The 15,024-nt window shown below is 38.8% G+C and overlaps 1 long non-coding RNA gene across 1 annotated transcript in view; it reads right to left on the bottom strand.

Moving 5' to 3' along the window:
• LOC141946072 (uncharacterized) overlaps positions 1-15,024 on the bottom strand; it is a 180,195-nt gene that overhangs the window by 147,475 nt on the left and 17,696 nt on the right. Inside the window, exon 2 of the long non-coding RNA XR_012629707.1 lies at positions 10,944-11,084. This is a non-coding gene — a long non-coding RNA (uncharacterized LOC141946072). The remainder of the gene's footprint in view (positions 1-10,943; positions 11,085-15,024) is intronic.

Genomic DNA, 15,024 nt, shown 5'->3' with positions numbered 1-15,024 from the left:
AAACATTAGTCTGGTAAACACAAGTATTCATATGGACATTGTCTGAAACTCCCCTTAGTCTAATCAGGGGGCAAAACCAGGACCATTTTAACAGGGGTGGTGTTAAATTCAGAATAAAAGTAGTTGGGCTACGTTATTGGCTGAATAGAATGACTAAATTGATAACACTTGTTTGAGGCATTTGTCAGACTATGAGATTTTCCAGTAAGCCAGAAAGAAAGGGGGTTTACAAGTTATTTGTTACAAGTTTTTTATTCAGATCCATAGTAGCCTGGCACTTGGTGTTGCCTTGACACACAATGCCCTTTGTGACAAAGCAATTCTGTACTTAATCCAGCCCCACAGTGAGTTTGTCTAGTACCCAAAAATTAATTCTACATTATTTTATTGAGGGAAGGGTCCCTGTCTTTCTCCGCATGTTGAGAACACCACGGATACCTCTACTGCTCCTGCATGCTAATGTTAACAGAATATATTCAGAATAAGATCAATGCATAGAGACCATTCCAGAAACATTCACAGACTCTTCTCCCCTCACCCAAAACCACCAGTGCATTTTCCTGCAGATACTGTGTCAACAAATGTCAGCCTGTGCAAGCTAAGGCAGCACGCTCTGATTTCCCTATTAGTCACTTTCTGACGCACTTCATTAAGTAGTCACTTAAAAAACCTGACCGTTATCAGACTCATGGTGGTGTGAATACACTGGGAATGAGAAGAATTGATTAATTTAGGCCCAAAGATATTTCCTAAAGCCTTTTAGCTGCCTTTTAGAAATTTTGCCTTTATGCAGCCTGCTGCAGATCTTCTCCTCTAGATACTTTATTTTTCTCTTTTTGTAATTTAAACTAAAAGCTTGGCATTGATAACTGAAGTATAATTAATCTAAACTAGGTAGATGATTTAAACTAGATTCACTGTGGGACACGGATCCAGATCCAGAGAGAAGTAAAGAAACACAGAAAATGGGAAAAGCAGGTATGTAAATGTACACATGGGAACATTACAGGAAACTAGTCCGGTTTTTGACTAGCACTAAACTGGCACTTAAAACATGAGGAAGAAACCTTGTTTCTTTAGACAAAGCTAAGAGAACACCTTGATTTCTGTGACCATAAGGCATATCTGAAGGGGACAATGAGACAATGTGTGCATTGTGCTTGTGGCACCTGTTGCAGTGGGGGATTTCACTTGAAGACTATGCTGTGTCTCTCTACATAGATCCCATTCTCTCTACAGAGCAAGGCCAATTTGCATCGAATTTGCATCATGTGAGCATCTCCTCCTTGTATTTTGTTCAGGGTTTTCCTTCCTCAAACAGCCCATGCCGGCATATGCTCATTGTAAACAAATCACTAGTTCCACCTCATCCCTATCTCAAAGAAATTGAAATTACCTCAGTTTTCTTTAAGATTCAAGTTCAGCCGTGCCTCTGGCTTTGGATATTTTATTGCTGTATATGATTTCCCCTGATTCACAGTACGTTCTGCATGCCTTTCCCTGCAACTCAAGTATGGTTATTTTGCCTGTCTCCTCTCAGGATTTCTTTTTCAGGCAGAGCAACAGTTCCTCCCCTGTCTCTGCATCTCTCTGAGACTTAGGGGTCCCCAGACTGCGCTTGCTCTCCTATTCCAGTTGTCTCACATGAGAAGACTGGTAGCTTTACTAATTCAGCTAAGATATTCCTTCAGTGAAATCTGTCTGATATATTCTATGTTTAACATTAAGCTTTATGTGAGTAGAAGGAAGAGACATCACCAGATCCCCAGCGACAGTGTTCACCAGGCAGTACAACTTTATCCTGTTATCCACCATAAGGAAAAAAAATCCATTGTGTTTTGTACCGTTAAATAAGACTGTTTGAAAGCACCATAATAAAAGAAAGAGGGAAATAAAGCAGAGAGTAATGAGAGAAGCAATAAACATCTTTCCAGGGAAACTGAAAAAACAAAACAAAACAAAAAAAACCCAGAAAAAAGGGAGAGAAAAGTTGATGAAACAGAGATGGAAGCAAAGCTGCTCCAGATGCTAAGCATGCTACAAGAGAAGAGGGCTGCAATAACATGTAGACTACTTGAAAGGGAAAAAAGTTATTGTTAAGCTAAAGTACTCTTCAGCTAGAGGAAAAAAGAATGAGGATACTAACAGTAACTGAGGCTAACTTAGAAGGAGGTTTGCCCATCATATATATACATATATATCATATAACCTTAAAATATCTGGGGCATTCACTGCATGAATCTTCAGCAAGCAGCTTGAGAGACCATGGAGGGCAGAGGAGATCTCACAAGGGCAACCAAATAACTTTTTTAAGGAAAAAAAATTACAAAGTAGTCATGCTATCTTTGATAGAATCTGGAAAATCTGGAAAGATTTTGGAACAAAATATTACACAGTCTGTTTTCAAGTACCTGGAAGATAATAAAATAAACCCCATTGCCCTAATGGATCTAGCAAAACTAGATCATATCAAACCAGTCTAATTTCCTTGTTTGTCATGAATATTCTTGTTAATGAAAAAGTAACAGGCAATATATTTAATACACATGGACCTTAATGAAGTTTCTTTTTCTCAGTCTTATATGACATTCTCATCAGGGACATAAGGAAATATGGTCAGGTTAAAATTATAGAGACAGCTGTACAAATAGTTTAAAAATACTTCTCAGAAAGCAGTTATGACAGGTTTGCAAACAAACCAGAAAGTGGATCTGTCCCACCAGTTCCACGTGACACTCTTCTAAATGCCTTAAGCAAAGACTAGACTGAACTCCCATGGATGCCTCTAGGCTCAGGAAGACTGAAATCAAAAATTACTTCAACCACTGGGCAAACTAAGCTACAATTAGTATAATGAAATGTAGCAAAGTCCCCTTTGTTGCAAGAAGTGTTGGTAGCTAAGCTACTAGATGCTGAATCAGCTGCTGCAGTTTCAGTTCCAAAACATGTATGTACACGTGCGTGCACCCACACTCCAAGTGAAGGTAACACTCATTAGCTTGGTCCTGACCTCTACTAAAACCTCTGGCTTGGAGATTGCTGTAGGCATTACCCCTTGACAGTAGGTCTCACAGTTAAGACATATATCCCCACTGCAATAACATGTTTCTCTTTACTATCCAAACCTCCTACATATCTCTGTAGCTTCCCTGTCCCATGTTAGCCTCCGCAATTTTGAAAGTTAGCATAAGTTCTTGGTTTCTTACTTCTACATTTGAGCATCTTCACTTTAATTTTATCCCATTACAGAGATGCTGGAGCAACGGACCTCTTCAAGCAAACTCATTACCCTAAGGTGCTTCTGCTTGAAATTGGTGCTTATGAGAGAAGGATACAGAACAGATGACTCCAGCTATAGCTTCTACCTACACTGAGACACACCAGGATATCTCCATTTTCAAACCAGAATTTATAAATGGTTTCTAGTAAGGTGCACAAACAAACTAGATGCTACAGTATTTCAATCAAATTGAAGTGATCAAACTGAAGTAGAATGATTTCTGAGTTTAAAATCTGAAGAGCTATTTTGATTCAGTATTATATTTGTATATTTTCCAATGAAAAGGACAAATCCTAAAGTCTTCCCTTATTGTTTGATCTTTCTATAGTCAGCTACAGCTAAAGCAAACAAGAATTTAGTTCGACAAAGAATAAAGATAGATTACATCCCTGTTAAGAAAGATTATATAAAATACACCATGGGTGTATGATGTGCTAAATATGACAGTTCAATAGCATAGCACACTAAGAGAAGAGTATTTCTTTCTTTTAATTATGCAAAAAGGGGAAAATTAACATCCAATTGCTTTGCCAGCTTCCTTAGATTCCAATTAGATCTGCTATGCTAACAAGAAACTTGTACTAAGAACATTTCTCCTTTTTAGCATGCATAATGTGACTTCACATCAAAAAGCAGCAGGATCTGGCAGTCAGCATCACATTCCTACGAGGAAATATCACACATAGTTGTTTTCTATGGTGAAACACAGACTGGAAGGACTCAATTGTCATACCAGTTGTTACCGCCTATAATTACTTTTAAAGATTCATGTCCTGTAATGATCCAAGACACTCCTGTTATCTCTTTCCAGTGATTGATCTGAAACATCTGTCATCAACAACCGCATGGCTAAGAGAGCTATTTTGTTCAGGAATGATACGGAGAGAAGACATTGTCATTGAGTTACGGTATTTTATGCATGCAAAATCAAAAATGTCACACAGCAGTCACCAGCTGAAGATTTAATGGTATCTAAATTGAAGCCAGTAGCATTTTGTTTTGCAAGGTGGCAATGTAAACATGTTTGTTTACAAGCCTGCTGCTCTGCAGGTCTGACATGGTAAAGCATCAGCAGAGAATGACAAAGTGGAACCAGTTTCTGATGCCTCCAGCCCCAGCCAAATCACTTCTGGTCTGATAGAGAAGGACAGATTCAGAACTTTCTCCTATTTTGCTAGTTTGGGTAATCTGTTAATTACTCTTCCTGCTTATTACTTTACAGAGTCCAAGCTTAAGAAATTTGATTGCATGGAGAAACCTCCCATTGACCTCAAAGCATCTGTAGGATAAGCTTTTGAACAGATGCAAAAGTCATTAACCTATATGTACTGAACTTCTTACTTTGCTTTAATGAATAAAGCATGGCAAGGTATTTGTAACATGTAATTAGTAAAAACAAGCTGGCTTCTCCAGGTTAAATAATAACTGAAGGCCAGATCGTAAACTGAACTCATTAAAGCTATTTGGATTTGCATTATCTCAGAAGCTAGCTCTGGTACAAATTCTGGCTTCAGATTCAAACCAGGCTGGCACAGCTTAGGGGAAATTGATGTTTGTTTCATTACTTCCCCAGACAAGTTTTCACATTACAGAGAGAACAGGACAGAAAAATCTGGAGTTGATTGTTTCTGGCCTGGCTGAATGGCTGGAACAGGGAAGTTTTGCCTCACACGTGATTCACTGTCCAGTTTTCATTGGACAGGTATGAATTTGATGAGTTTTTCAGTAACAGAGAGCTAGTCAGAAATTGCTAACTATATGCTGCTGAGAACCAAGACTATTTTAAAAACTGATTCATAAAAAAAGAGAAAACAAAAAAATAAACTCCAGAAATGTGCCATTTTTGTACCTATGTATTTGTTTGTGTGTGTGTGTCTGTGCGCTCATGTGCATGCATTTGATATTTTCTTCCAGAAAGAAAGAAATAATGAACTGAAGAGTGGGAAAGTTTCTTTCTGGTTCTTTCTTCCTGTTAGTGTGTAGGGAAAAACAAAACAAATCAAACCCACAAAAAGATGATGTAGGTTAGAAGCGAAAATACTTTGGATTTTATCTTAAATTTTTTTTGGTTGGAAAGTATCAGTTTTACTGGGGAAAAAAAAGAAAGTAAAAAAAAAAAAAAAAATCAACAGACTTTTCCCTGGCACTGTTTCTCTCTTACCATCTTCACTTTTCCTTTAGAATTCTACACATCTGAAGACATAGGGAAATCTTAGCTTTGATCATTGGAGCTCCTCATAGGAGCCCTGAATGACAGGCAACAGGCACACTGAAATCCACACTTACTTTATCCATCACCTACCCTAGACTTGTGGAAGTAAAGAAATCCAGTTCATGTACAACTTAGGCAAATGAACACTACAAGACATATTCCATCAAAGTTAAAATACTGAGAACATGTAGGACTTTAAGGTAAGGAGCTCTTACATAACTGCAACACTAAGAAAAGAATACATTTCATATACAAATCACAATATTGTGTATTAAAAATAAAGTAAATATCAATACAACAGACTTATGGAACATGTATGTTTTTATCAAAATTTCAAGGAGTCCTGCTGCAGCGGTGTTTCCATTTTAAGCAAGTCTTCCCCAAAGCCTTGCCCAAAATGCGTGCTGTCCCTCCAAGTGCCCAGCTTGCCCTGCTGTTCCAGATCATTAGCGTGATCCCCACTGACACACCGTATGGCAGTGAACAGCTCCACTCTGAGCCACGAGCAATACCAAGCTGTTAATGATACCCCCAGCCCAAAACATGTATTTTAATGAATGCAGTGGGAACTTTCAGTTCTCAGCACACAGACATCACTGGCAAACAAACACTCAAGGTTGTGTTTTGCTGCTGTACCCCAGAGAGGCACATACACATTCATACATACATATTCAAACACTAACCTATGTTGAAGTGGGAATATATTTTGTTTTATTCTACAAACTCAAAGAGGCTGCAGAAAGCCACCTGAATAGGTCAGGGTAGCTTAGGAGAGAGACTACAACAGGGTCTGACAACATGTACTGAGGAGAGGGAGAACTATTTTTTTGCTGTATTCTGGCTTTGATGTTTTAACATTTAACATTATTGCAAGGAGCCTGAAACACGAGGGCAGCCTTTTGTAAATATTTTTAGGCCATTGAGTCATCTCAGTTCCCTACTGCTAGATCAAATGGTGTGGAAACCGTGTAGCAGCGCAAACTTCCAGCATGTTAAGCAAGAGCAATATAAGCACATCCTTTCTTCTCCCCCACTCACATTTTTTTAAATTTTTTTTAATTTCAACTATGAATGTACCACAGATCAATAGCCAACAGTTAATTAAGGAAAACAGACAGATCAAATGAACCATTAACGGACATATGCACAGAGGGTCGGCCTCTCTGAATACTTGAGGGTCAGCTTTCCACATTATGAAATCCCACTCTTGAGGCCAGATATTCAAAACACATATGACTTTATTGAAGCAACCATATACACAGCAAATATTCAACAGTGATCGTCACCCAAAAGGGACAGAAAAAGAACAACTGCAGATTTACTTTACTGTGCATTTCACCCCATGGGCAAGAAAAACATGGACTAGATAGGCACCCAAAGCACACTACAGTTTTACTCCTTCACTGAACTGGAAGGTTTATAGGCTGAGTACATGGAGGGGACTCTAGTCCTGTCTATATCTTAGACTTCCTTTCCTCACCTTCACCACTTTTTTCCCCACTTCTAGCAAGGGCCAGCCCCGAAGTAACACAGGCCATTCCCCTCAGTGCTATTCAGGGTATTTCTGGGCAGGGCAAAAGGATGTCAGGAGGGCTGAAGGTAGCAGATCTGCAGTGACAGGAGTGAGCTGCAAAACATAGTCTGCATGGGACCTGCCCAAAGTAACACTCTGGATCACCAGCAGAAATGGGGAGACAATCAAAAAGTATAAATTACCTTTCTCCACCATCTTTCTCATGTCTGCTGTAAAAATGAGGGAAAGGTCCTTCCTCCATAGCAGTGATCATGAACAATTTATTGTGTCAAGGGGAACCTGGCTTTGTATTCCCCACTGCCACATTCTCCTGTAGCTGGGAGGAACAAATAATTCTGAGGATTAAAATGATCACAAAGCTGCTATTCCTTCAAAGCAAAATAAGCTCAGTAAAAGGGATGCATCCCGTAATACCTGAGCTGCTGTGCCCTATAGCTAGAAGTTTCAGTTAAAGTCATCTGTATGAAAATAATGCAGATAACTCTTTTCCCTTCACTGATGCTGAGATATGAGGCACACATGAGAAGACAGAATTTCAGAGGAATCTGATTGCTTATGGGCAGTGTTGAGTGTTTTTAAAACAGGAGATTAGGGGACTTCTTATCAACTGTTGAAAGCAACTAAGGAAACAAAGGCAGTTAAAGGAGTTTATCCTCCAAGCAGGCGAAAGCAAATGAAAAGTAGTTCCCAGACAAGATGAGCATGTAGATGGGTCCTGTCCTGCCTGACTGAGCTGAGCAGGAGAAGGAAAACAGCTATTTTATTTGTATCAGGCATATTTATTTTCTCAGATGTTGCTGAAATACACATCTGCTCTCTTCAATAGGAACAATCTCAGTAACTGTTTAGTTTTTATCATTTTCCTGTTTGTCATGGCATAATCCACAGGGACCACAATGTTTTTCAGGATGCAGACGTACTCTTAGTGGTATGACAGACACATAGTGGTATTGAACAGACACAAAGGCTTTGGTTTTTCCTAGCTCCTTCAAACAACACTGTCACATTGACTGTTCATCAGGCACAACAGAAATCCCATGTTTTATGACTGTATCCACACCAACCAAAACAGACATACAAGAGAAGCTGCTCTCCAGTTGTGAAATTACCATATGCAGCTTGGTAAGAAAGCTTCATTTCCAAAAGATGTGATGCTACTAAGGAACAGTCCTGGTCTTTGCCAAGAAATGTTTTGCTTGTTAAACAAAATACAGTGGGAAGCTTCTGGTGAGACAGTATGCTAATAGTCATCTTAGGACTGTTTTACTTTTTAATGCTTTTCAGGTTGCCTAACATGATGAAGAAAGATACAGTCAGAGGCTACTCTCCACATGAACATTCAAGTCTCTTTAAATATCAAATATTCCTGAGATTTCTCAACTGCAGATAAAAGACAGCAAAGTAAAAGGGCAAGAAAAAAAGAATTCCTGATCAGACAAAGACAGATTGCCATGTCTTCCTGCCATTTGGGGTCAAACTGTGTTGTCAGTGTCCTTAAGGGTCAATGTTTGTCATTTATTTGTATTAGAGGCTTATTTAGAGATTCTCTCAGCTCAGTTTCTGAACAACCGTCAGCCTGTCAGACACTAAGAAGTTGTTCACAGGATGATTGCATGATTAATATACCAGGCTGTCAGAGGAACTGTGTGTCCATGCATAGTGGGCCTATAGACATAAAAGAGAAGAAACAGAAGGAAGAATCAGATGTTGAAAAATCAAGTTAACTTGTATTTAACTGTAATTGAGAATTTCTAGGGACATGTTTCACAAGATGCTCTATGCATGATGACTATTATTTCCCAGGAAAGGTTTAGATGGTCACAAGGTTAAAAATAATAGCAATAATAGAGATAGCGGGGTTCAAGAAACAGTGGACATATCTTTTTCTGAGTTTTTCACAGTGCACAAGAGAGGCCAGTAGCTGTGAAGAGCTTATAGTTGAAGAAAGCAGACAGCAGGTTTGTGATGAGAAGCATCCCTGTTTCTATTCACTGTTGATTTCTTGCTTGAGGCACATCAGCTTTTCAGTTTGACTAATGTTGAGTTTTGCTCCCTATTCCCATGCCCTTCAGCCCCTAACACAAACACGCCCATTTTTCAGACATGTTTCTCACCTCCTTTTGGCCAACTTCCCTATAACCTGCTTTGCAGCAGTCACCACCAGGATATGCTCTGCTCTCTCGGACAAACCAAGAGGACATGACTTGCCCCAGGTCACTCAACAGACCTCAGGACCTTCTTAGAGGGTTCATCACTGCAGCCTCCAGATCTCTACATGGCAGCTGCCAGGGCAGGTAAGGGCAGTCTGCAGCTAACAGGGGCCAGACAGCAGGATCCCACTTACTCACTCAGCAATACCACTGACACTAGGAGAAACTACATGCTGCTTTTCTTAGTTTTCTCAAACACCAGATGATAACTTTTCAGCAGGGGACAAGCTGATGTTCTGTGTTGGTAATCAAGTCAGGTTTATAAACTATATGGAAAAAAAGGCTTATTGAGATTTCCACACAACAGTCACAAAAATCAGTGAAAGACGGGTTGTTTTTGTTCAGTGTACCTCATGTGATGGTCTCACTGGAAGCAGTGAATAACCTTCAAAATTCTGGTAAGCAGAAGTGGCATTAATGCCACCCAACACCAGAGGTTGATATGTAGACATTTGTCTAAGCATTTCCAAGATTCATTTATAGATAATAGACGATGAATCTCCTAAGGCACAGCTCTCTGAAAAAAAAAAAAAAACAATAACAAAAAACCCACAGATGTTTCTAAGAGGCCACATGAAGCTGTGCAAGAGTCCAGAGAAGCCATTATTTTATTTCATTGACTACCAGTGAGTCTGGGGAGACTAGCTCAGATGGAGATATCTGTACTGTGAACACACACAAATGAGATGAGTCATCTGAGACTTCCTCCCACTCATGCCTTTATTTAAAACAGGTCCTGGGATCACATCTTGGACTTCCGATTTTCAGAATTTTCAACAACCTGAACTTAAAAAGCAAACTACAGAATCAACTCCTCCCCTCAAAACCAGCTCTGGATGGTTCAGGAACATAGTGCTTTGACTTCTTCCTCTGGTCGAGTCACAGAAAGTGAGCAGAGAGAGACTCTGTGCTTTTTATGTTGTGATCCTCCAACAATTATGCATGGATGTGGAAATAAACAGCTATGAATTTTATTTTTAGAGCTTTCCCTTTCATAATCTATGGAAATTTGGTCATATTTCTCACACACAATCATGTGTTGTTTGTATCCTACACAAACACACATATATACACACAAAAAAAAACTTTTCTACGGAGCAAGGAAGTTGATATTCTAGCCTATTTAGAACTAAACTGAGTGTGGCTTCAAGTTCTACAAATCAAAGCTGTGGCAGCTTATAACCATTGTCCCATTTAATGAGTTAATGTCTGTACAGAGTTTTGAACATTTCAGACATTGTATAAATTGTGTATAAATTATTGTGAATATATCTGATTTCATGATAAGATGTACATTTCACAGTTTTCAGTTTTGATGCATCTCTAAGGTCTTATCTGAATTTAAAATATTTCCAAAGAAAGTGATCCTAAAAAACTCTTACAATGGATGAAATTTATCCTAGGAAAGAAAACAAGAAGAGAAAGCCAACCCAATTCAGCAGTTCTGTTCTGTTACAGAAACAGCTAATAGTACCTCTCTGAGCTGTACTGGTAAAAAGATTTTCTTGCCATTACACATGCAATATATATGCAATTTTCTTGCATACATAATTACAAGAAGTTTATGATATCTACCAGTGTGGATATAACCAAGTATTTCAAGTATATTCCTTTCTGATATGTCAGAGCATGCCCCAAAGATACTTCCAGATCCTGCAGTAAGCTAGCAGCTTTAACACCAAGTTACAGGATGATGGCTGGACTGACCTTTGCAGGTGATGTTTTGATCAAATTGGCACATCCCAGGGGTCTTGACATCATTCTTATCCACACCTTCCCTCATCAGAGCTGGTCACCAGATCACAGGTCAGACTGACCTGTTGTGTTGCTTGCTCCCAGAGAAACAATCTGGAGTACAAACACAGACAGTAGTATGAGGTGAGAGTTCATTATGCAAGTTCCAATCTGAAGCGTGAGTGGTCAACACGCTGGCAAAAATAGCATTCATATCCCTAATGAAAAAAGAAAATGGGCCAGCAAATACTGAAGTGTTGAGGACTACAGATTTCATCTTGCTGTGCAATTCTTGCAGTTTCTCATTGAAACACTCTTGCACATAGGGAAGAAATGTTTATATACAGAGATAAAATATCTTTGCGTTGGACATTCCCTATGTCTTGGAATTCCTGCATTAACATCTCATAAGAGGGTATCCAAACTCCAAACACCAACAAAAAAGTATACTCAAATTACCGTTATAGCCATTTTTTAAGCAACCTTTCATTTTCTGCTGTCCTCTGTATATGAATAAATGAGTAAAATATTGATGGCAGTATATTCCAGGTGGCTGTTTCTGTATTTTGATCCTTGGAAGTCACAATTCAGTCCATCACTTCAGCTCCAGGACAGAGACACAGCTAATAGATGTCACACATGAAGAATTATAGAGGCATTTCCTCTAGTGCAATGACTCTTTCAAAAGGGCAAAGGTTGTTGTTGCACAGAACTTAATTATTTAGGTCCTGTCCCAAGACTGTGTAATGAACTATATTAGAAACCGAGGACTGCCAGAAACAACCCCCTGTTCTCCTCCAATTTCACACTCTCTGTCTGACATTATAATTCTCTAACCATATTGAGAGCCACATAGGTGTTTTTCATTAAAAAAATAATAAAGCTTTTCTTTTCCTTCAAATCACTATCAGAATAAGACAATAAGACATAAACCAAGTAGGAGGATGAAAAAACAACACAGAAGCAATGAGTCACATTATTCACTGGGATACTGATAGACACACAGCTATTACTGGAAAAAGTATGATACAAAGCCTTAATTGAAACAGGAATGCAGCTATTGTTGGGGTGGAACTAAGTAGCAAAGTATATGTGAAGAGTAGCAGGAATGAAGACATATCACTGAAAGTGAAGGGGAAAGAAAAATTAGGTTCTGCCATTACCCCATATGGAAAAGTCTAGTTTGGGAAGAAGATATCAGAGGGAGATTATCATAGTTGGAGGTAGGCAGGGATGCAGTATTACATCTGTCTGTCGAATAAACACCATTTCCTGCAGAGGCCTCCTGGTTCTGCAGGCTAATATCCTAGTTCAGCAATCAGCCTGAGAGAAGAGAAACGACCTCTGAATCACCTATATTTTCCCTTCAATTCCTCCATTACAAGGAACAGATTCTTTCTGACTCAACTTAAACATGTGAGATGGGGTGAGAACGCAGCATGAGCAATTAGAGCTACAGAACCTAAACTTTTATGGTCTGCATCTTTGCTATAGCAAAGATAAGATTTAAAGGCTCAGAGGGTAACTTAGTCTTTTTGTTGAGGAAGAAAATAATTTTCTTGACTGACATAATTCTTCACACAAGGCCAATCTAAATATACAGTTTTATTACCATACCATTTACGGTTCTGAAGGAATCAGAAAGCTTACCTACCTGGAAATGATCGATATCTCCCAGTTTCAGAGTTAGAACTGATAAAACTCAAAGGGGAAAAAAAAAAAAACACAAAAAAACAACCAAACAAGAAACTCTGAGAAGAATCTCATGAATTTGCCACCAGCTGCTGTATTTATTTACCCCCCACTATTCTCTCTGTAATGCACAGGCCTCTAATGCAGGCACAGGAGACACAAATTGCAGATTACTCTTTGACCCCTGTAGACTTCAATCAATAGAATCACATGTGATCTGAAAATTAAATCTCTGAGGTTTTCATGCATGTGAATGAGAGTGCAAATTCCAGTTCTATTGACAAGGCTATAATCCTGTTGCACAACTCTATCACTTCAGCTGAAACAATATTAATATTGACATTTGACAATGGATGCATCACTGGGAGGGGGAATCGGACATGAGTTAAAATGGAGCAAATCTAATAACCAAACCAATAATGCCCTAGCACTGGATTTCATCCTGTTATAAGCTCTGTACATTATGCTTTGTTTTTTATGCTACTGAAATATTTTAGAGCATTTTTCTTACAACACTGAAGTGTAAAGAAATTTTAAATAGCATGAAAGGATACAAACCTAATCAAACATAGTTTATGTTGTAAATCCACCCAATCATTCTCTCTGATCATCAATCAAAGTTATATTATTTGTTTACGACTTGCTGTATCCAATTCTTGAAGGCATGTTGTTTCTCTGTTCCAAAGAGCTACTTTCATATGAAAAGAAATGCTTGCAGCGTCAACTAGGGTAGGTTCACCTAAGGACAGACTTTGCCTATGGCTTTCAGCAGTCTATATGGGAGTCTCAACTTCACTGAAGTATGAAGACAACAAAAGTTGCTTGGCTGTTCTATAGGAATCATTTCAAAAGCCCAGTAACAAAGGAAAAAGAAAAAGAAATCAAGCTGAAGTAGCCCATCTTGATAGTGGAGCTAGGTGATGTTGAAAAAGTGCAAAGTATCTTTTGCTGTTACTTAAATCATTATCATGATCAGAGATAAACCTCAGAGAGAAGAGATCCACGCTGTGGGCTGAGCAGTCATAAGAAGCACTTAAAGCAAGGGATAATGTTTGAAGCAATCTTCATCTTTCTCTGGTTGCTACTGACACCTCCGACAAGCCTGGATTGATCTTTTCACTTCTTCCTCATCACATACAACTAGTGGCACCTGGGTGAGAGCAGACCCTAGGTCAGAAGCTCATGTAACCTGGCCTGCAATTCCGCGGCTAGAGTCAGGGAGTAAAAAACAGGCATTTTGCATTATGAGGGAAATGCATTTGCAACTTCTGTTATTCAGATTCAGCTGTGTGAAAAGGGTCCAGCAACATGAAAGGTGAAATGGCATGATGACCAAGCAGATCCAGCCAACTCATTAGGTAATGTTCCACAGGTTCTTTCTAGAAAAAAAAACCCACCTTAATTTTCCACATTAAAAATGAATTAACACATCACAGGAGCACATCCTCTAAAGCCCTGACATTAGTATGCATTTTAATAGCTAATTAAAACACTTTCACCCTTACAGTTGCCAGTAAATCCCAGACAAGACTTTCTTCTTGAGCTCCAAGCCAAGAGAGAAGAGAAAAGAAGAAAATTAAAATATGCCACTATTGCAACCGTGGATTAGAGGCAGAAGTACAGATTTTCATGTTACCTTTTACTAAGGACTCACTATTGGAATCTGACATTAATTTCAGTCCAGCAGTCTTTCAGAAGAGCTATTTCTCCTTCTGTTCTGGATTTTTGGGTGTCGCATTCAGTCACACTAACTTTTTATTTGCCTATTATTTTCAGAAGCACAAAGGCAGAAATTAAAATATGCTCAGTTTTTACAGCTCCTGTTGTCTTTAACTGCACTGCAACCAGACAGGGCATTCAGGATAAGATTAGGAAAACCAAAATTTCTGCTTCCTCTCACAGCAGTCTGACAGATTTTACAGTGTCATTGGGTGATGGTGACAATTACTCATATTCCAAGAAGACCTGAAGACCTATACAGGTGTCCATTTGCATCAGCTTTGTTGGAAATTCCTCTGGAAACTCTGTATGCATATATCTGAAATCCCAGGAGAGGGGAGCAAAGACTATGATGTTTATAAAACTTATAATGAGAGTTTATTTTGACTTTTATCATTAAAGCTCTGTAGTTAGGGTAAAGTCTATTTTCCCCATGCAAAGGAACACAGAGCAGATATAACACCAAAGGTTTTACAGAGGAGTTCCTACGATTTGGCAGAACTATTGCTGTTGGATTGCCTGTGGATGCACATCTTGAAAGGAATTTGCTGTATTGTTTGTGGCAATTTGTACTATGTAAACAGGTAAAAAATCAATGTATTTAAGATATCCCCTCTTCCATCATCATCTGATCAAAACTGGC

Source organism: Strix uralensis, chromosome 7 (assembly GCF_047716275.1).
Source record: "Strix uralensis isolate ZFMK-TIS-50842 chromosome 7, bStrUra1, whole genome shotgun sequence".
In the NCBI taxonomy this organism is placed as follows: Eukaryota; Metazoa; Chordata; class Aves; order Strigiformes; family Strigidae; genus Strix; species Strix uralensis.
The sequence above is the reverse complement of the archived record's forward strand: the minus strand, read 5'-3'. Positions and strand labels throughout refer to the sequence as shown.